The sequence below is a fragment of the Scyliorhinus torazame genome, chromosome 1 (assembly GCF_047496885.1).
Source record: "Scyliorhinus torazame isolate Kashiwa2021f chromosome 1, sScyTor2.1, whole genome shotgun sequence".
Lineage (NCBI taxonomy): Eukaryota > Metazoa > Chordata > Chondrichthyes > Carcharhiniformes > Scyliorhinidae > Scyliorhinus > Scyliorhinus torazame.
Genome location: NC_092707.1, coordinates 76,654,707 through 76,677,715, shown reverse-complemented (window position 1 = coordinate 76,677,715; position 23,009 = coordinate 76,654,707). Strand labels below are relative to the sequence as shown.

Genomic DNA, 23,009 nt, shown 5'->3' with positions numbered 1-23,009 from the left:
CAGTGCAGCATGAACATCAATGACCTCACAAAAGAGATAATGATCACTAAATGTATCTTCAGATGCAGTATTCCACTATCTGCACCAGTAGCCACACATATTGCTCAATACACCACATCTCGATCACTCAACTACCACAGCTAGTATCAATCATGACTCAAACATAACATTCATAGCTTCAGATCGCCCTCACACATTTAACTGCAAACCTCACCCCGGCATCTCCTAACTTTCATACACTGCCAGTTAACCAACCATGAGAACCACATTACCCAAATACATTGCACTGCATCCAGTGAATCCCTTTTCTCTCCAGGTCTTGCAGGACAACGTAATACTAAACCTTGGCTGTAGTAATTATACAGCAGGGGATAAGTACAGCTGCATGTTCTTACCCACGTGGCTCACTCCACATTTGAAGCAGCCATGATTTTTCACTGTGGCCAATAGCAGGACTAAGAACATCCAAGTTTATGATATTGGCATGCCTAATCCTCCTCCTCATATTCCACTTCCCTTTCATTCCACAATCTCTTGTGATTTATAAGCTTTACAAGGCAGATTCCTCAACTGCTAGAATTGTTGTATGAGTAGAGATTGGATCGACTAGGCATGTATTCACTGGAAAAGTAGTGGCATATCATTGAAACGTATAACATGCTGGCAGGGTTGAACAGACTGGAAGCAGGGATGATGTTTCCCCTAGTTGAGGGGTCAAGAACACCATCTCAAGATATGGGGTAAGCCATTTAGGACTGAGATGAGGAGACATTTCTTCACTCAGAGAGGAGTGAACCTATGGAATTCTCTGCCACTGAAAGCTGTGGATGCCAAGTCACCAAATATACTTAAGAAGGAAATAGATAAGATTCCTAGATACTAGAGGCATCAACGGATGTGGGGAGAGAGCAGGAGTATGGAATTGAGACAGAGGATTAACCATGATCCTATTGAATGGTGCAGCAGGTTCCATGGGCTCAATGGCCTACTCCTTGTTTTGTTACCTGTAACGCAGGTAATCTGTGCTATTCAACTCAGTTACAGTAGAGGCTTTGAAAGAAAGCTCAAAGTCGTCCAGAAGTTTTACAGAAGGTTTATTGAGCAACACAACTCAAATAACTGCGTGAGTTCTTACTTTAAGAATTGTACTAGTAGAAAGGTTTCAACTTTTCTATGCTCTAAAACTAGATCTGACCACACTAGCAGCCCTGAGCTAAATTTCTGCCTCTGTTCTCCTCAGTCAAATCAGCCAAAGAGACCAGAGGGCTGCTTGCGTCCCGCTTTTATACACGCCAGTGTTGCACCCTAGTGGTCTTTCCATTACCCATCAGCCCCTTCTGTACATACCCATGTAAAGATCACTACATCCCCCTTTTTCACTCTTTTTTTCTTAGTTGCAGAGCTGTAAATAAAAAAAATCAAACACAGCTGGTTTCATGTACAAGTATAGAACAGAGAGCAATGATTGTATCAGTTCATGTTCACAAGTTCAGACAGTTGGGTGCACGTCTGATTCGGGTAGACCTCCTGAGTGGGCATGGAGACCCAGAGGTTTTTACGTCCATTTGGGCACCAACTGCTGGTGTCCCTGGATGTCCGTGTATATGTTGATGACATCATAATATGGTCAACGACAGAGGAAGACCACTGGGACCCAGTCCGACTGGTCATTCTTTGAAGTAGCACCGCACCAATTCCATGTTGACTGGCATCGGTGGAGATCTTTGTGGGTTTTGCCGGGTCAAAGAATGCCAGCGTTGGAGCTGCCATCAATTAGTGCTTCAGATCCATCCACTCGTCTTGGTGGCGTGGAGTCCAGTCAAACTCCGTGTCCTTCCTTATCAATTGCCGTAACGCCGTCGTCCGTGCTGCTAGGTTCGGTATGAACTTGCCGAGGAAGTTGATGAATCCATGAAACCTGAGCACGGACGACGGCGTTACGGCAATTGATAAGGAAGGACACGGAGTTTGACTGGACTCCACGCCACCAAGACGAGTGGATGGATCTGAAGCACTAATTGATGGCAGCTCCAACGCTGGCATTCTTTGACCCGGCAAAACCCACAAAGATCTCCACCGATGCCAGTCAACATGGAATTGGTGCGGTGCTACTTCAAAGAATGACCAGTCGGACTGGGTCCCAGTGGTCTTCCTCTGTCGTTGACCATATTATGATGTCATCAACATATACACTTGGCCGCTGCATGATCGGAATTGTTGTGATCTTCTCAGCGTCCGGCTTCACCCCGTGCTCTGACATCCTGTCACCCAGGAAGGTCAGAGATGAACGTGCGAAGGTGCACTTGGCTTGGTTGAGCTTCAGCCCAAATTGGTGGATTCTTTGGAAGACTTGTTTTAACTGAGCAATGTGGTCTTCCTCTGTCGTTGACCATATTATGATGTCATCAACATATACACGGTCGCCTTCAATGCCTTCCATCATCTGCTCCATAATTCTGTGAAATATTTTGGATGCAGAGATAATCCCGAAAGGCATATGATTATAACAATGTCGTCCAAATGGTGTGTTGAAGGTACACAGCAGTCGGCTGTAATCATCGAGCTGCATCTGCCAGAAGCCTTGTGAGGCATCAAGTTTGGTGAATATGCGAGCCTTCGCCATTTCACTCGTATCTCCTCTCGCTTGGGGATCGGGTAGTGTTCCCTGCGAATGTTTTTGTTCAAGTTTGGGATCTAAACAGATTCTGAGTTCACCGGCCGGCTTCTTGACACATACCAACGAGCTGACCCAGTCAGTCAGCTGTGTGACCTGTGATATGATGCCTTGAGATTGGAGGCGTTGGAGTTCTGCTTTTAGCTTGTCCAGCAACAGAGCTGGTACCCTCCTTGAGGCATGAATGAACGGTGTTGCATCATCTTTGAGCAGGATTTTGTACTTGTAGGGTAACGTACCCATGCCAGAAAAAAAAGTCAGGATACTCACTGAGAAGCAGCTGGATGGTATCGGCCAGCCGTGTTCAACCATGTTCATGAAAATCCTTTGTATCAACCGCAAATCCTTGCAGGCTTAAGCACCTAACAGTGACATTCTTTTGTCATCCACGATCTCAAAACGTAGTCCTTTCGTGACTTTCTTATGAACTACTTGTAGGAGGCATGATCCCCTCGAGGTGATCTGGTTGCCATTGTAGTCTGTTAACTTGCATGCAGCAGGTATCATCTTGTGTGTCCCTGGGATAGATGCAAGATCTTTGCTTGTCATCAAGTTCGCGGATGCTTCCGTGTCAAGCTTGAACATAATTGGGGAGTTGTTCACTTGCACCGTGGCACTCCATTCGCTTGTGGATTCAATGGTATGCACGTATTGAGGCTGTGTGGTCAGCTCGTGCGGTTCCTCTGTGGCATTTATGATTCCAACGCCGTCTGTGTTCTCCCAGGAGTGGAACTCTTTGTGGTCGGAAAAGTTTTCTTCGGGTGTCTGAGTGCCCATTGCATCTACTGTGCGAACCTTGAAGTTTCCATGTCTTTGCATTGGAGAGTAATATTTGGCTGTGGACTGACACTGGGAGGCAAAATGATTCATCTTGGAGCACTTTAAACACCTTTTCCCTCGTGCAGGACATTTCCCTTTTAAATGGGCGGTGCCACAGCGGTAGCACGTCATGACGTCTGTGACGTCACGCGTCGGCAGCGATCGCGCATGCACGACTTGCTCTTCTGGCTGGGGTCGGTACTTTACATACTGTGCGTGCGCAGCTTCTTGCGCATGCGCATACCGGAATCTTGCGTGATCGTGTTTCTCCTGACTGCGCACATGCGCAGACATGCTGTAATGGGCGCCAGTGGCCGGAAAAGAAGGCCTGTGAGGAGAGGCCACCATTTTAACATCTTCTCCCTCGTGGAGTACTTTCTCCATGTTTTTTTTTCTCAAGAAACTCCAGGTACTGCTGTTTTTTCTGCTCTTGCTGTAAGCATTTTGCTATGGTAGTTTTTAAAGTTAAATCATTTTGCTGCATTAATGATTCCCTTAAATTTTCATCTGAGAGACCATAGATTAATTGATCCCTGATGATGGAGTCTGTTACATCAGCATAGTTACAACTTTGGGTTAGCAAGCGGAGATCTGTGAAAAAATTAGAGATAGTCTCCCCATTTTTTTGGAATCTGTTACGCAGGTTAAATCGTTCCATGATTTCATTTGATTGGGATTTACGGTGTTCATCAAATTTTGCCATTATCACTTGAAAGCTAGTTTTATCTTAATTGTCACCATACGTAAAAGAGTTATAAATGTCTACAGCTTGTCGGCCTGCCGTTGACAGTAATATCGTAATCTTTCTCTCGTCGGTGGCTGCATTTAGGGCAGTAGCTGCCATGTATATTTGAAGCTGCTGTTTATACATTTTCCAGTTACTATTTAAATTACCGGTAGTTTTCAGAAACTCTGGACGTGGCGTGTGGTCCATCGCTTCGGTAGGTTGTTTGGAATCAAAATGCTGCGAAGTCTTCCACAGTCGAGCGGCCGGCCCGTTACTTTTGCTGCTTGTTTTGGTTCTTTCTGGTCTCTAACCTAATCTATCTAGTACTGTCCGATTAAAGCCAATCTAGTACCAGATTATCTGTAAAGCAGATAATCTGTGCTACTCAACTCAGTTACAGTAGAGGCTTTGGAAGAAGGCTCAAAGTCATCCAGAAGTTTTACAGGTTTATTGAGCAACACGACTTAAATAACTGTGTGAGTTCTTACTTTAAGAACTGTACTAGTAGAAAGGTTACAACTTTTCTATGCTCTAAAATTAGGCCTGACCACACTAGCAGCCCTGAGCTACATTTCTGCCTCTGTTCTCCTCACAGTCAAATCAGCCAAAGAGACCAGAGGGCTGCTTGCATCCCGCTTTTATACATGCCAGTGCTGCCCCCTAGTGGTCTTTCCATTACCCATCAGCCCCTTCTGTACATACCCATGTAAAGATCACTGCACTTCTCTTCCTATTTTCTATGTTTCAATGAGTTGCATATGATGAAACATGCACCCTAAGCCCTCGCAGCAACCATACCTTGTGCTTTCCTGCTTTCAGATACCCAGAAGTGCAACCTAACCACATTCACAGCTACATGCTCAGATTTTGACACTGCATTTAATTTACAGGATAGCTTAGAAGTGCACATGTCAGTTACCATCCACAAGTTTCCTGCAGCCAGAGCAGGGTACACAGATAGCCTCACCAGAGAGAGGTCGCGCACCAGCTTTGCTGTGGAGATCTCAGTTGAGGACTTCAATGGGCTAGCCCACAGGATAAAATTGATGGCTGTACACAATGAAATGTTTGTTACTTTGGCAGGTCTGTCAGAAAGCTTGCAGTCAATATCAAGAAATGCTGAGATGTTTGACACCAATTTGGCACAGGTTTTTTTGCGCAGGGCTAGGAGCACATTCTTTCCAACATAAAAGTAATAGCTAATTTCTTTTGCATATATATGCATTCAACCATGATGCAATGTCTGATGGTCAATGTCTCAGCTTCCATTTCTGCGCAAGGGTGGTAAGGTGGCACAGTGGTTTGGATTGTTGCCTCACAGCACCAGGACCTGGGTTCGATTCTGACCGTGGGTAACTGGCTGTGTGGAATTTGCACGATCTCCCATGTCTGCGTGGGTTTACTCCGGGTGCTCCGGAGATGTCCAAAGATGTGCAGGTTAGGTGGATTGATCATGCTAAATTACTCCTTAGTATCCAAAAGGTTAGGTGGGGTTACGAGGTTATGGGATAAGGCAGGAATGTAGGCCTGGGTAGGGTACTCTTTCGGAGGGTCGGTGCAGACTCGATGGGCCAAATGGTCTCCTTCCGCATTGTAGGGATTCTATGTTTCTAAGTTGGGTGTTGCAGTGGGAGATCAGACTGCTGTCATGAAAGTTTGACTTTTCCTTTGAGATTCAATTTACTTTGATGCAATGTCGATTTAAGGAACTGCACCTTAGTTTATCCCTCAATTTGTTCATTTAGGCCTTGAGTTTCTAGCCCTTCCCGCTGACAGGGTCTTCCGTTCCTGCCGAAGGCAACTCGCGGTGGCGGGTTCCCCGGTGGTTGGATAAGTGAGCATAAAACACCATAGACGTCGGTGGGACTGGAAGATTTCTGCCACCAGAAAACCAACTGTGGGGTGGTTGGAGGGTGGGGGAAATCCCACCCTTAGGTTTATTTGGTTCACGAAACGCAGCACAGTTCTGAAAGCTTAGCTTTCTGCCATACAAGCCTAAAATGGTGCCAACATAGCTGTGGTTATCAGTGCTCAAAGGGGCTTGCAGGATATTGCAGCTGTCCAGCTATCTGTCACCTGACCGCACGAGGATTGCTGGAAGGTCATTCTAGGCGAGTGACATTACCATGGAGTTGTGCTTCTCAGGCTGACAGCACTTGTCCTACTGCCATTGTCACTCTGCCCATGCCCTTGCCATTGCTTCTCAAGTCATGGCCCAGACTGCTGTGCTAGTTTCAATTTCAAGATGTTGCAGTCCACAGCCAGATGCTTAAGACACAGCCGCTCGAGTCTGTCCTGCAAGATCATCTAAATTTCCCCAGTAAAGGTCAGCAGCAAAGATATTGCAGCAATTGGGGTGCCACTGTAGTGAACCACAGGAGATTCTTGCAGTACCTGCCTCGCTCTCTTGCTCTGTCTGGTGGTCACCCATTCCCTTCCTGCCTGCGGAGTATGAGCCTGCGGTGTAACCACCTCTCTCTACGTGCTATCCACGATGCTCTTTGACTCGCGGATGCTCCACAGTGTCTCCAGCCGCCGCTCCAGCTCTGAAACACGAACTTCCAGGAGCTGTAACTGGAGACACTTCCTGCACACATGCTGACCCTGGGGACTGGAACTGTCCCCAGCCTGCCACATGGAGCAAAAGGAGCAGACCACGCCTTGGAGCTGACCTGCCTTGATTTAGTCCTTTAAATTAAACTTTTGAAATTAAACTTTAGAAAGATGTTTTTGTGTCGGATCATATCCAATCTCCTGTATACTATTTAATTAGCTTTATCCCTGAGTATTTATCTTGCCTGATCTGACAACAAATTAAATAGTTATTTAATTGAAATTTTAAAAAGTTATTTAATTAAAATTTAAAAAGTTATTTAAACCAACTTAAAAATAGGAATTTAAATCAACCCAAAATAGTTATTTAAGTGAGGTTTAAAAATTTAAAAATAGAAATTCAAATCAACTTAAAAATAGGAATTTAAATCAAATTAAAACTAGTAACTCCACAAATATTCAAAATTAGTCCAGTCTGCCTTTCAGCCAATCAGTTCACAGTTTCCTGTGATGTCACTTTCAACTGACATTTGAAAGTTTCCCACATGTCAGATGTTGATTTACCCTCAAACATCCGCCCCCAGTCTAGGTTCTTCAGTTCCCGCCTAATATTGTTATAATTAGCCTTCCCCTAATTTAGCACATTCACCCTAGGACCACTCTTATCCTTGTCCACCAGCACTTTAAAATTTACTGAATTGTGGTCACTGTTCCCGAAATGCTCCCCGACTGAAACTTCTACCTCCTGGCCGGGCTCATTCCCCAATACCAGGTCCAGTACAGCCCCTTCCCTGGTTGGACTGTCTACATATTGTTTTAAGAAGCCCTCCTGGATGCTCCTTATAAACTCTGCCCCATCCAAGCACCGAGCACTAAGTGAGTCCCAGTCAATATTGAGGACGTTAAAGTCTCCCATCACAACAACCCTGTTGCTTTTACTTCTTTCCAAAATCTGTCTACCTATTTGCTCCTCTATCTCCCTCTGGCTGTTGGGAGGCCTGTAGTAAACCCCCAACATTGTGACTGCACCTTCTTATTCCTGATCTCTACCCATATAGCATCGCTGCCCTCTGAGGTGTCCTCCCGCAGTACAGCTCTGATATTCTCCCTAATCTGTAGCGCAACTCCTCCACCCCTTTTAAATCCCCCTCTATCCCGCCTGAAACATCTAAATCCTGGAATGTTTAGCTGCCAATCCTGTCATTCCCTCAACCAGGTCTCTGTCATGGCAACAACATAATAGTTCCAAGTACTAATCCAAGCTCTAAGTTCATCTGCCTTACCTGTTAAACGTCTTGCATTAAAACATATGCACTTCAGGCCACCAGTCCCGCTGTTTTCAGCAACATCTCCCTGTCTGCTCTTCCTCAGAGCCATACTGGCCCTATTCTCTGGTTCTCCCTCAATGTTTTCACCTTCTGACCTATTGCTCCGATACCCACCCCCCTCCCATACTAGTTTAAACCCTCCTGTGTGACACTAGCAAACCAGGGTATTTATGCCTCTCCAGTTTAGATGCAACCTGTCCTTCTTATACAGGTCACACCTGCCCCGGAAGAGCTCCCAGTGGTCCAGATAACTGGAACCCTCCCTCCTGCACCAGCTGTTTAGCCACATGTTTAGCTGCTCTATCTTCCTATTTCTAGCCCCACTGGCACGTGGAACAGGGAATAATCCCGAGATTACAACCCTAGAGGTCCTGTCTTTTAACTTTCTGCCTAGCTCCCTGAACTCTTGCTGCAGGACCTCAACCCCCTTCCTGCCTATGTCGTTAGTACCAATATGTACCACGACCACTGCCTGTTTGCCCTCCACCTTCAGGGTGCCCGCTACCCGTTCTGAGACATCCTGGACCCTGGTACCAGGGAGGCAACGTACCATCCTGGAGTCGCTTTCACGTCCACAGAAGCGCCTATCTATGCCCCTGACTATAGAGTCCCCTATGACTATTGCTCTTCTGCGCTTTGACCCTCATTGCTGAACATCTGAGCTAGCCGTGGTGCCACTGCTGTGGCTGTTGCTGTTTTCCCTGGAGAGGCCTCTCATGAGAATTATTATGCCTTGAGAGATTTTGCGAGGTGCCGAGATCTGGGCCCATTAAGGGCAGGATCTAAATTTGCATTTTTAAAATGAGTAGTAGTCTCACTTGAATATGTCTACGTCGGAGTTACCCAAGGCATGGAATCGAATGGCCTCACCTCGGAGACCCCACCGTGACACCGTTTCGCACTGATTTCTTCAAACATAGACGAGGCGTAATGGCACTTTGGGGGTCTCCCAGCCGATCGGAAACCCCCGGCTGGTCTGGGTCTGAGCAGGGTGGTACCCTAGCAACCTCAATGCCACCCGGGCACCTTGGCACTCCAACCCAGGCAGTGCCAAGGTGCCCATGTGCAAGGTTACCCGTGCCAGAGGTAAGGTCCAGGAGTGCCCTGCCCTTATGAGGTTATTGAACCCCCTAATTGGTTATTTGGGACATTCGGGGGTGCAGAGGCCATGGTGGGAATCACAAAATTGGGCGAGCTCGTCAGTACAGGAAATGAGTCTAGGTGCAGCCTCGGCCGGGTGTTCCCCACCGAGGCCCAAAAAAGAAGCGGAGTCCCGTTTAATAGCGAGGTCATTCCCGGCGCTGCAGTTGCCAGGAAACACCCCCCTAGGGTCGGATCCCACCGCGCCCCCCCGAGGACCCCGCTAACCGCCCCCCAAGCCAGGTCCCGCCGGTATGGACCATGCCTAATCCACGCCGGCGGGACTGGCCGAAGACGGGCGGCCGCTCGGCCCATCGGGGCCCGCAGAATTGCCGGGGGGGGCACGGCGCGATCCCCACCCCCACCCGAAAACCGGCGCTGGAGAATTTGGCAGTCAGCGTCGAGGCAGGATTTACGCCGGCCCCCGGCGATTCTCCGACCCGGCGAGGGGTCGGAGAATTCCGCCCCTTATGTCTGCCTAATGAGTGCAATACATAAATCATCGATACCGTGATGGGGCGGGATTCTCCGCCCCCCCCGCCGGGTTGGAGAATCGCCAGAAAGCGGTGTGAATCCCGCCCCGCCGCTCTGACGCCAGCTGCCGAATTCTCCGGCGCCGGTTTCCGGGCGGTGATCGCGCCGCGCCAGTCGGGGGCCTTTGGCAGCGGCCCCCCGGCAATTCTCCCAGATGGGCCGAGCAGTCACCCGTTTTTGTCCAGTCCTGCCGCCGTGAAATAGACAATGTCTATACCGGCGGGACCTGGCTTGGAGAGCGGTTTGTGGGGTCCTTGGGGGGGGCGGGGAGATCCAACCCCAGGGGGGGGGCCCCACGGTGGCCTGGCCCGCGATCGAGGCTCACCTATCTGCAGGCGGGCCTGTACCGATGGGGGCACTCTTTCCCTCCGCGCTGGCCTCTGTAAGGCTCCGCGATGGCCGGCGCAGAGAAGAAACGCCCTGCGCATGAGCGGGAAACACGGCAGAGGTTCTGCGCATGCGCCAGAACATGCTGGCGGTCCTGCACATGCGCCAACTCGCGTCGGCCGGCGGAGGCCCTTCGGCGCCGGTTGGCGCGGCGCCAACCCCTCCAGCACCGGCCTAGCCCCTGGAAGTGCGGAGGATTCCGCACCTTCCAGGCGGCCCGACGCCGGAGTGGTTCACACCACTCTTTGGCGCCGCTACGGACCGCCCCACCGATTGCAGGAGAATCCCGATCATGTCTCTTTTCTCAGCAATACACAAGTTCTGTACTACCCGGCAATAATCTTTTTCTTATATCCCTTAAAGTTTCAAAGCCAATGCGCAGAGTGGACAGGGCAAACACTTAATCCCATTAATCTCATTGCTTGCTCCAAAAAACAATTCAAATTCAAAGTGAAGCCAATTCATGGTCTCCACAAGAGAGACATACAAGATCCAAGCTGTCAAGAAAAGGCATTGTACCTCATCTTAGGCTTGATCTTAGCCAAAAGGCCGAGAAGTGATATCAGGCAACAATCTTTATGTTGTGAAATAACCAAAGGGACTTTCCAGGAACATTATCTGGCAAAGTATGACACTGAGCCTCATCAGGAGATATAGGGTCAGGTGGATTTTAAGGATCATCTTCAAGGAGAAGAAAGGCAGAGCGGTTTATGGAAGGAATTCCAGAGCTGAGGCATGGACATCGGAAGGCATGGACACCAATGGTGGAGCGAAGGAAATCGTCAGTGTGCAAACGTTCATCATTGGAGAAACTCTTTTTTTCTTCTAGTCCATCTCTGCACTGCATCTAAGGGAATGCAGCACCAGTATGGCTTTCTTTTGCCATTCTGGCTTTGAAAGTCTGAATTTGTTGATATTTTGATTTTCTTTAGCTTTTTCTGCAGCACTGCTTCTCAGCATCAGCTTTGGGAAGGTGAAAGACATTCCCCGTATTTTAATAAAGTGCTGGAGTAGCACAGTCGCTCTACTACAAGGATTATTCTTCATTATTGCTTTTGCACTCCCATTAGTAACATTCAGCTGGCCACCTCAAAATGATCAGCTGTTTTGTAGATAATAGAGTGGATGAGTGCAGCCCAGTCAGTTCTTCCATCAACATAAGTGTTCTGGGTGGTCAGAGCCAACAGCTGAGGTTGGTATAAACTGGACTGATAGGGAGTAATTCCCTACATCATGGATGTCAACAAGAAGCCATTAACTCTGGTTCTCTCTCCATGAGTGCTGCCAGAGCTGCTGAGTATTTCCGGCATTTTCTATTTTTCCAGCATCTGTCGTACTTTGCTCTATGTTTCATTTAATTTTTTCCTGCCACCTACTCTTCCTTCCCCACCACTCCCCAACTCCGATAATCAGTCCTGAAAACCTTTAAATGCACATATTCTTTCAATTTGAGTAGCGAGCCAAATGCTGCTCATTCCCTGTTATGCTAAATGCCAGTGCAAGACCAACACTGTGATGGGAATCTTTGCTAATTATCTGAATAAGTTGAACAAATAAAACTGGAGTCAGGTTTCTAACTATTCGGCACAGAGTCTCAAGATAAAAACTTGCTGTCAGGAGACAGCGATCAATATCACCTGGAATTTATAGGGAAGATGGCACATCTTAAGAAGGCCACCAAGCTTGTCCCAACACCATTTACCAGCGTGCATGCCTCAGACAGTTGACAGGTAACCTGTTGCATGTTCATTAATGGATTATTAACCAACTGGTTAGACAACTTTATAATTCTTTAACTGCTCACCAATCATACCCATTGGCCATTCATTACAATTGAAAGTCTTGGCATTTTCACATTATCAAAGGGTTCCACCCATCAAAACACTGCTACGTCACCTACGTTATTCAACATAAAAGTGTGTGGCTAAATATACCATTATGTATTTAATGTTTTAAATTGGCTAGTAACATTAGAAAGATGATATTCTGATTTTTAAAAGTTGTTTCTGATTACAGCATTGTAACAACCTGCACAGGACTCATCCAGCTGGGGATGATTGTTCCCAGTTCTCAATTGGACTGAGTTACCCAGCACTAGCATAAAAAGCCAACAGTTGTAGAGCCAGCTAAAAAGGAATGAGGTCCTGGTGAAACATAACCGGGCCCTATGCATGTAGGATGCTGTTGCTATAATAAAGGACTTTTAAGAAGCTTGTTGGACTCCCCTCACTTTATCACATTGACGACGAGGGTGGGATTGGAGCTGTCGACGTGCTGCTTGTTCAGCTGAGCTACCTCCCCGGAATTTTTTTTCTAACATGTGGACTACGGTAGGGTTTTTTGGTTTGTTTTTTTCCCGCAGTCTGTAATGACATGGAAGGCGAGTGCTGGGTCGAGTTTTTGCTGCCGACTTATGAAGTGTGTCCATTGGGAGGATCTGGAGTCTGACGTGTCTGGCAGTACCGGATGTGGTATCTTCTGATCGACCTCTGGTGCTGGTCGCGTAGCATTTCGTCCGTCTCTGTCTGTCGTTGTTTCCTGATGCTTGCAGAATGGTCTACTGGAGAGTCCGTCCTCAAGTTGGTCACCACCCTTTTGGAACGTCATTCTGGTCGTGAGTGCGGAGTTGTGATTGGAATACTGTTCTGTGGCTGCTCGGACTGCGGGATTTGCAACAGTGATGTTTTGCCTGCGAGCTGACAGTTATTGTACGTCTGCAGGTTTTGTGCCTAGAGACTGGCGTTGAGTTGACTGGGCATTCCATATGTGACTTCTGGTCCTGTGGTAGCTTGCACAGAATTCTGCTGATTTCTTTTTACTGGCACTGTGGGTTTATTTGCCTGTGTATAGGTACTGTAAGAATGTTGGGACGACCGCTCCCTGGGCATTTTTGTAGATGCTTTAATTTTAGGTGAACTTTGGAGCGCCATCCCCGGTATCGGCTGTTGCCAGCTTCGCCCCCTGTGTGACTGGTGAGGGTGTCGGGCTGGACATAATTATTGGTGGGGTACCCGCTGGCCCATCCTGCTTCCCCGTTCGGTGGCGCCTTATGCAAACCAATCTGGTTTTTGGGGGGGCTTGTTGTCTGGCCGCTGTGGGGTTTGCACTCACTTGGTCCTCTCCTACCCTCTCCTCCTCAATGGTGATCCTTGCAAGGAGTTTTGGACTTTGGAGGGTGGAGAGGTGTAATAACCTGCACAGGACTCATCCAGCTGGGGATGATTGTTCCCTGTACTCAAGTGGGCCGAGTTTACCGGCAGCTGTAGAGCCAGCTAAAAAGCAACGAGGACCCGGTGAAAGGTAACCATGCCCTGTGCATGTATAATGCTGTTGCTGAAATGGAAGACTTTTAAGAAGCTCGTTGGACTCCCCTCGCTTTATCACAAGCATTGTTTATTTTTCACAGAAAACCAAATGTTTCTTGATGGTAAATGCCCACCATATTACATTTTGTAGTATCAGATGGTTCTACATTTAATCAAAATCAAAAGTGCCATCTGAGAGGACACTACTTCCCGTGCTTTCCTGCTACAACTCCAGCTGGAGCCCTGGGAACCCTATCGGAAAAAGACACGGGCCTGATTATACCAGATCCCAATCACCGGCTGTTGGAGATCCCAGCTGGTCTTGTCAGGAGTGGAATCTCCTCCAGCCCTCAAAACTGTTATACCAAGAGAGGGTTGTCACATGCGATCACATGATTATTTTTACTCTCCTCAACCTTCAGTTTAATGTTGATGGAGTGGGTCTTTATACTCTGATGTCTCAAAATTATATTGGATATTCAAATCACACAGAATAACACACATTTTAATTTATGCAACCCACAGTGGTCAGCAAACAATGTATAATTCCAAGTGTTTATTTTGCACATAAGTCAGAAAATCAAATTTGTTGCCCCTTTCCAAATGCAACCTGGAAAACACATTCATTTTCCCCAGGGGTTTGAAAGATCAGCCACTATGACTTTAGTGGAAGGTCATTGTAAGATTACTAAAATATTGTAGCTGGCACTTAGGCTGGAGAGTTCTTCCTTGTGTCGTAGCTAATATCTGTCCTTCAACCAACATCAAGAACAGGTAATGCATTGCTGCTTATGGGACTTTGCTGTGCATATATTGGCTGTTATGTGTCCTATTTTACAATATTGATTACACTTCAAAAGTACTTCAATTTTGGAAAATGGTTGTAAATGGCACTCTCCAATGGAAGTTTATTTTTTGTTGGTTTCTTCTCCAGGATTTCTGCAGATCTTTGGCATAGAGGACAATCCCAAAGAAATTTGAACCCATCCTTTTTTAACAGGACCAAAAATGTATTAAACATTTATCATACAACCAAATTTATGATTTCATATTTTATCTTTGATTATTTTAGAGGAATTGTTGAACTTTCTTTAGCATACATTTTCCTGTACCAACACACAATTGTACAGTGACTGCACAACTTCAGATGGAGGTGTTCTGCTCCCCTATCATTGAGCATGGGACTGTTTGGAGAACCTCTTGTTCGTTATTTAATTGTCCACCACCATTTATGATTGGGTGTGGAAGGACTGCAGAACATTTAATTGCAAGATTATTTAGCTCTGTCTATACCATGCTGTTTCGACTGCTTGGCAGGCCCTTTGCTGTAGCTTCACCAAATTAGCATCTCATTTTTAGGTGTGTCTGGTGCTAGTCCTGACATGTTCTCCTAAATTCCTCTATGAACCCTAGTTGGCCCCTGGCTTGATGGTAATGGTTAAGTGAGGGATATGCAGGGTATGAGGTTACAGATTGTAGTTGAATAAAATTCTGCTGCTCATGATGGCCCACAGTAGTTCACTACAGCCCGGTTTTGTGCTGCTACATCTGTTCTGAATCTACCTAATTTTGACAATGGCAGTGCCACACACATGATGGAGGGTGTGTTCAATGTGAAGATGGGACTTTGTCTCCACAAGGAATGTACGATGGTCACTCCTAACAATCCTGTTGTGTCCAGATTCATCTGTGACAGGTGGTAGTCATGTAATTTTTTTCCCCTCTGTTGATTCTCTCACCACGTCACCCAGGCCCAATAGGGCAGATATATCCTTCAGGGCTCAGTTAGTGGTGGTGCTACCAAGCCACTCTTTGTGAGGGACATTGAACTCTCCCACCTAGGTTACCCTCCGAGTTTCTTAACAGGGACGGCATTGTGGCACAGTGGTTAGCACTGCTGCCTCACAGAGCCAGGAACCTGGGTTCAATTCCTGCCTTGGGTCAGTGTCTGTGCGGAGTCTGCACGTTCTCCCCGTGTCTGCGTGGGTTTCCTCCAGGTGCTCTGGTTTCCTCCCAGTCCAAAGACGTGGTCAGGTGGATTGGCCATGCTAAATAGCCCTTAGCCCCCACCCCCCCACCCCCCACATCCTTCTAAATTCCAAGTCTACTCAACCTCTCCTCGTAATCCAACCCCTTCAGCTCTGGGATTAACCTAGTGAATCTCCTCTGCACACCCTCCAGCGCCAGTACGTCCTTTCTCAGGTAAGGAGACCAAAACTGAACACAATACTCCGGGTGTAGCCTCACTAACACCTGATACAATTGCAGCATAACCTCCGTAGTCTTAAACTCCATCCCTCTAGCAATGAAGGGCAAAATTCCATTTGCCTTCTTAATCACCTGTTGCACCTGTGAACCAACTTTTTGCGACTCATGCACTAGCACACCCAGGTCTCTCTGCACAGCAGCATGTTTTAATATTTTATCATTTAAATAATAATCCCTTTTGCTATTATTTCTACCAAAAATGGATAACCTCACATTTGTCAACATTGTATTCCATATGCCAGACCCTAGCCCATTTACTTAACCTATCCAAATCCCTCTGCAGACTTTTTGCTTTACCACTCATCTTAGTGTCGTCTGCAAACACGGACACATTACACTTGGTCCCCAACTCCAAATCATTTATGTAAATTGTGAACAATTGTGGGCCCAACACTGATCCCTGAGGGACGCCACTTGCAACTGAATGCCAACCAGAGAAACACCCATTAATCCCCACTCTTTGCTTTCTATTAATTAACCAATCCTCTATCCATGCTACTACTTTACCCTTAATGCCATGCATCTGAATGAAAAATGAAATGAAAATCGCTTATTGTCACAAGTAGGCTTCAAATGAAGTTAATGTGAAAAGCCCCTAGTCACCACATTCCGGCACCTGTTCGGGGAGGCTGTTACGGGAATTGAACCATGCTGCTGGCCTGCCTTGGTCTGCTTTCAAAGCCAGTGATTTAGCCCTGTGCTAAACAGCCCCTTTATCTTATGCAGCAATCTTTTGTGTGATACCTTGTCAAAAGCTTTCTGGAAATCCAGATATACCACATCCATTGGCTCCCCGTTATCTACCACACTGGTAATGCCCTCAAAAAATTCCACTCAATTAGTTAGGCACGACCTACCCTTTATGAACCCATGCTGCGTCTGCCCAATGGGACAATTTCCATCCAGATGCCTCGTTATTTCTTCCTTGATTGATTCCAGCATCGTCCCTTCCACCGAAGTTAAGCTAACTGGCCTATAATTACCCGCTTTCTGCCTACCTCCTTTTTTAAACAGTGGTGTCACGTTAGCTAATTTCCAATCTGCCGGGACCACCCCAGAGTCTAGTGAATTTTGGTAAATTATCACAAGTGCATTTGCAATTTCCCTAGCCATCTCTTTTAGCACTCTGGGATGCATTCCATCAGGGCCAGGAGATTTGTCTACCTTTAGCCCCATTAGCTTTCCCATCACTACCTCCTTAGTGATTACAATCATCTCAAGGTCCTCACCTGTCATAGCCTCATTTCCATCAGTCACTGACATGTCATTTGTGTCTTCCACTGTGAAGACCAACCCAAAAAACATGTTCAGTTCCTCTGCTATTTCCTCAGCTCCCATTATTAAATCTCCCTTCTCATCCTCTAAAGGACCAATATTTACCTTAGCCACTCTTTTTTGTTTTATATATTTGCAGAAACTTTTACTATCTGTTTTTATATTCTGAGCAAGTTTTCTCTCATAATCTATCTAACTCTTCTTTATAGCTTTTTTAGTACCTTTCTGTTGCCCCCTAAAGATTTCCCAGTCCTCTAGTCTCCCACTAATCTTTGCCACTTTGTATGCTTTTTCCTTCGATTTGATACTCTCTCTTATTTCCTTAGATATCGACGGTCGATTTTCCCTCTTTCTACCGTCCTTCCTTTTTGTTGGTATAAACCTTTGCTGAGCACTGTGAAAACTCGAAAGCTTGACAGGTTCTCCACTGTTCCTCAACTGTTTCACCATAAAGTCTTTGCTCCCAGTCTACCTTAGCAAGCTCTTCTCTCGTCCCATTGTAATCTCCTTTGAAGCACGAAACACTAGTGTTTGATTTTACCTTCTCACCCTCCATCTGTATTTTAAATTCCACCATATTGTGATCGCTCCTCCCAAGAGGATCCCTAACTATGAGATCCTGAATCAATCCTGTCTCATTACACAGGACTAGATCTAGGACCGCTTGTTCCCTTACCAGCCACTCTGTCCTTCCGCATAGTTTGATAACCTTGGATATTTAACTCCCAGTCGTGACCATCCTTTAACCATGTTTCAATAATGGCCACTAAATCATAGTCATTCACGATGATTTGCGCCATCAACTCATTTACCTTATTCCGAATACTACGAGCATTCAGGTAAAGTACACTTATGTTGGCTTTTATACCTCTGTTTTGAATCTTAACACCTTGATCAGTAACCTCTCCTAAGTTATTTTTTCTCTTAACTTTTCTCCTAATTTTCCTTGTTGTTGAACCCATATCTTCGGGTAACAACCTGCCGCGTCGCTTTCCATTTGTGTTTTTACTTCCCGTTTTATTCCTTTTTGTATTACTGGGCATATTCACTGAGCTCCCCTCAGTCACTGTACCTTGTACTGTTGCCCAAACCCTAAACCTAACCCTAATCCTAATTTGCAAGGCCCAACAACATCTCAGGTGTCACCCTGAAGACCTGTGCTTCGAACTAGCCATGTCGCTAGCCATTCTTATGCTGCTGCAACAAAGGCATTTACCCAGCAATGTAAACAATTTCCAGGTTTGCCCTATCTCAAAAAAGCGGGATAAATACAACCTGGTCAATTATCACCCGACCATCCTCCTCCCAGTCATCAACAAAGCGATCAAAGGATTTATAAAATAGACTTTCTTGACCAAGAGGCTGTTCACCAATACAGCTTGGATTCCACCTGGACCAATCAGCTCCACAACATATTATAGCTTTAATATTTAGTCCAAATATTGTCAGGAGCTCAATTCCAGGCATAGGGGTGGATTTGCCAATCCTCCAGCCCCGTGTTTTTCGGAGACGCGCCATTCGCTGGCGGCGGGATTCTATACTCCCATTGCTTGTCAATGGGATTTCGCATTGAAGCCACCCCTTGCCGCCGGGAAACCCACGGGCAGTGTTGTGTTGCTGACAGGAAAAGTGAATCGCAACGGCCAGAGAATTCCAGCCTAAAGTGAGAGTGTTTGCCCTTGATATCAAGGCAGAATTTGGTCAAATGTGCTATCTAGATGACCTCGTAAAACTCAATGGGGATCAGGGAACAATTCTTCAGTGGCTACAGTCATATCTGACAAAATGGATGATGGCTGTCATTATTAGAGACAAATCATTTTGATCTCAGGACATCTTTGTATTCACAGATATTCTTTGGGTGCGTCATATACCCAGTTGCTTTATCAGTGATATTCCTTCCATCAAAAGGGATTGTTCACCGATTGTCAGTATTCAGAATGCCTCAGATTATAGTGCAGCTAATGCGCACATGCAGCCACACACACAGTGTAGAGGGAATGAATGCTTGAGGTGGTAGATGGGATGGGATTGATTGTCCTGGATGATTTTGTTTTTATTTGTTCATGGGAGTCACAGGCGAGTCATAGGCTGTGCGAGCATTTATTGTCCATCTAATTGCCCTTGAAATGAAATGAAAATCACTTATTGTCACAAGTAGGCTTCAATGAAGTTACTGTGAAAAGCCCCTAGTCGCCACATTCCGGTACCTGTTCAGGGAGTCCGGTACGGGAATTGAACCGTGCTGCTGGCCTGCCTTGGTCTGCTTTCAAAGCCAGCGATTTAGCCCAATGAGCAGTTAAGAGTTAACCACATTCCAGGTAAGGATGGTAGATTTCCTGCCCCTTAGGACATTAGTGAACCAGATGGGTTTTTATGACAATCGACAGTGGTTCCATGATTATCATTAGACTTTTAATTCCAGATTTTTTTAATTGAATTTAAATTTCACCATCTGCAGTGGTGGGATTTGAACCTAGATCCCTAGAGCATTACTCTGGGTCTCTGGTTCAGAAGTCCGGTGGCAATACCACTATGCCACCACCTCCCCACAGCTGCTTGCGTATTGTTGGAGCTACAAGCAAGTGAGAAATATTCCATCGCAATCCTAACTCGAGGGGGAGGCATGGTCAGGGTGTGAGTTACTTGCCACAGAGTAATGAGCTGCTGAACTGTTCTTGTAGCCAGATGTGGCTGATGTAGTTCAGTTTATATATCTTAGGGCTTGCATGTGCACGAGTAGTCACAAAACTAACCAAACGTTCAGGTCTTCCATAGCATTCTACATAAACTTCATTGAAAGAAAATTCTGCTTTAAAACTGAGACACAACCCAATATAGAACCGGCTGAGTCTCAATTAAACAAAATCTCAAATGCTGAATTGTCTCCTTTCTATGACAGATATCAATGAGACTTTCATGTGAGTTGTGTATTAAGAATATATATTATGCACTATGAAAGAAAAAAAGGCTACTTTGGATCGGGTTGTTTTGTGTCTTCTTCCAAATGAGGGTACTGGAGATTGGAATATATATCTCAACATCAAAAGACTTGCCCTACTGCATCAGTGTGACATTTCCATAAACATATGCCATATTTACATTTGGATTACAGCAGTACCAACCCAAAAAACGCTGAAGGCAAATCACTCAAATTCAGTGAGATTCTGGAGAGCAAAGCTAACTATTTCGCAGAGTCTGGCACAACATCCATCCAAGCTGTAATGAATTAAGACAAATAGAAAATGTTGAAGGGATATCCCAGCACACTGAATAACAATGAGAGAACTGATGTGTAGAAATAAAATAATTCACTGTGGTGTAGTATTAAATTTGTAAACTACTATAACAGCAGGGTGGATTAGCAGAAACATTAACAGTCATTGCACATTGATACCTGGGTAGCTGGATTTGAATTTCTGTTTGATCATATTCAAATTTGTCAGTATTGTTCACATTCCATGGGCGTGATCGAATGGCCACATTGCAGCCAAACAGCAGCTCACCACGGCGCAACATGGCCGATAGAAGCCGGGAACTCCGCTCCCTGTGCGGGATCACTTTTTAGCAAATTTGCATATTAGAGCGAGACAGCTAGTCTCACGTTAATATACAGTTTCCCGGGCACCCGGGGTGTTGGGATCTCTCCCCTTCATCCCGAAGACCTTGGGCAAGCACCGTTCAATACTTGAATCCACACATGGGGACCAGACGAAACGTCACTTGTGAAGGTGTCTCGGGAGATCAGAGGCCCCTAGGTGCATGCCTCCAGGTGCATGCCCATCCAGCAAAGACAGCAGAAGAGGATTCTGGGAGAAGTCAACTCAGTGACCTCGGCTGTTCTGTAGGGAGCTGAAGAACCCCTCCAGTGACAAACAGGAGGAAGATCATCCAGCAGAGGTGGCAGAAGAGGATTCTGGGAGAAGTCAACTCAGTCACCTTGACATTGAAAACAGCGCGGGAGGAGAGAGAGCCGGGACATTGAAAACAGCGCGAGAAGAGAGAGAGCCGGGACATTGAAAACAGCGCAAGTGGAGAGAGAGCCGGGATATTGAAAACAGCGCGAGAGGAGAGAGAGCCGGGACATTGAAAACAGCGCGAGTGGAGAGAGAGCCGGGACATTGAAAACAGCGCGAGAAGAGAGAGAGCCGGGACATTGAAAAGAGCGCGAGTGGAGAGAGAGCCGGGACATTGAAAACAGCGCGAGTGGAGAGAGAGCCGGGACATTGAACACCGCATGGGAGGAGAGAGCCGGGAGATTTAAAACAGCGCGAGTGGAGAGAGAGCCGGGACATTGAAAACAGCGCAAGAGGAGAGAGAGCCGGGACATTGAACACCGCATGGGAGGAGAGAGCCGGGAGATTTAAAACAGCGCGAGTGGAGAGAGAGCCGGGACATTGAAAACAGCGCGAGAAGAGAGAGCCGGGACAGCGAAAACAGCGCGGGAGGAGAGAGCTGGGAGATTTAAAACAGTGCGAGTGGAGAGAGGGACGGGAGATTTAAAAAGCGCGGGAGATTTAAAAAGCGCGGGAGGAAAGAGAGCCAGGACATTGAAAACAGCACGAGAGGAGAGAGAGCCAGGAGATTTTAAAAGCGCAGGAGCTGCGAGTCAGAGCGGAGATTTAAAAAGATCGTGGCCTAGTTTCGGGAGCCGTTCGGAGGAGGAGGAGCAGTCTCTGTCAGGGAGAGAACTTGAGAACATCTAAGACACTCAGAAGGTAAGAAGGTAAGTAAGTGATTTTTACTCATTTTTACATTAATACCTTTTTCAAATTGTGTGTGTGTGTCGAGGGGGAAACTGAAGTGACATCACAGAAATGCGGTGACCTGAGTGGCTGGTTGGGAATCTACACTAAATTTTAAAAATTAAGCATTGGTAACTAATTAAACATAATTACTTAATTATGATTTAGAGGGGTATCTAAGCCAGAGATCGGAGAGTGCTATATTTAGCTTTCGCATTTATATTAGAAATCTAGTGATAGGAAACAGATAGTTAACAGTAACTTAAAATAAAAATTGTAATTTTTTAAAAAACTTTTAATTTTAATTAATTGACGCAATGTCAGTTAGAAGGGTGCAGTGCTCCGACTGTGAGATGTGGCAGGTCCGGGAGGCTTCCAACGTCCCGGATGGCTTCATCTGCAGAAAGTGCACCCAACTGGAGCTCCTCACAGACCGCATGGTTCTGTTGGAGCAGCAATTGAATGCACTTAGGAGCATGCAGGTGGCGGAAAGCGTCATAGATCGCAGTTATATAAATGTGGTCACACCCAAGGTGCAGGCAGAGAAATGGGTGACCACCAGAAAGGGCAGCAGTCAGTGCAGGAATCCCCTGTGGTTGTCCCGCTCTCGAACAGGTATACCCCTTTGGATACTGTCGGGGGGGATAGCCTATCAGGGGAAAACAGCAGCAGCCAGAGCAGTGGCACCACGGCTGGCTCTGATGTTCAGAAGGGAGGGTCAAAGCGCAGAAGAGCAATAGTAATAGGGGACTCTATAGTCAGGGGCACAGATAGGCGCTTCTGTGGACGTGAAAGAGACTCCAGGATGGTATGTTGCCTCCCTGGTGCCAGGGTCCAAGATGTCTCCGAATAGGTAGAGGGCATCCTGAAGGGGGAGGGCAAATAGGCAGAGGTCGTTGTACATATTGGTACTAACGACATAGGCAGGAAGGGGCATGAGGTCCTGCAGCAGGAGTTCAGGGAGCTAGGCAGAAAGTTAAAAGACAGGACCTCTAGGGTTGTAATCTCGGGATTACTCCCTGTGCCACGTGCCAGTGAGGCTAGAAATAGGAAGATAGAGCAGCTAAACACGTGGCTAAACAGCTGGTGTAGGACGGAGGGTTTCCATTATCTGGACCACTGGGAGCTCTTCCGGGGCAGGTGTGACCTATATAAGAAGGACGGGTTGCATCTAAACTGGAGAGGCATAAATATCCTGGCCACGAGGTTTGCTAGTGTCACACAGGAGGGTTTAAACTAGTATGGCAGGGTGGT

At 46.4% G+C, this 23,009-nt stretch overlaps 1 protein-coding gene and 2 non-coding genes across 3 annotated transcripts in view; 1 reads left to right on the top strand and 2 right to left on the bottom strand.

Annotated features, from left to right (window-relative positions):
• Window positions 1–23,009, bottom strand: part of ksr2 (kinase suppressor of ras 2) — an 815,194-nt gene that overhangs the window by 767,626 nt on the left and 24,559 nt on the right. The window lies entirely within an intron of this gene.
• LOC140430806 (small nucleolar RNA SNORD17) lies at window positions 1,769–2,015 on the top strand. Its single transcript, XR_011949551.1, has one exon. It is a non-coding gene; the product is annotated as a small nucleolar RNA SNORD17 (small nucleolar RNA).
• Window positions 1,777–2,023, bottom strand: LOC140430802 (small nucleolar RNA SNORD17). The gene has a single exon (XR_011949550.1). It is a non-coding gene; the product is annotated as a small nucleolar RNA SNORD17 (small nucleolar RNA).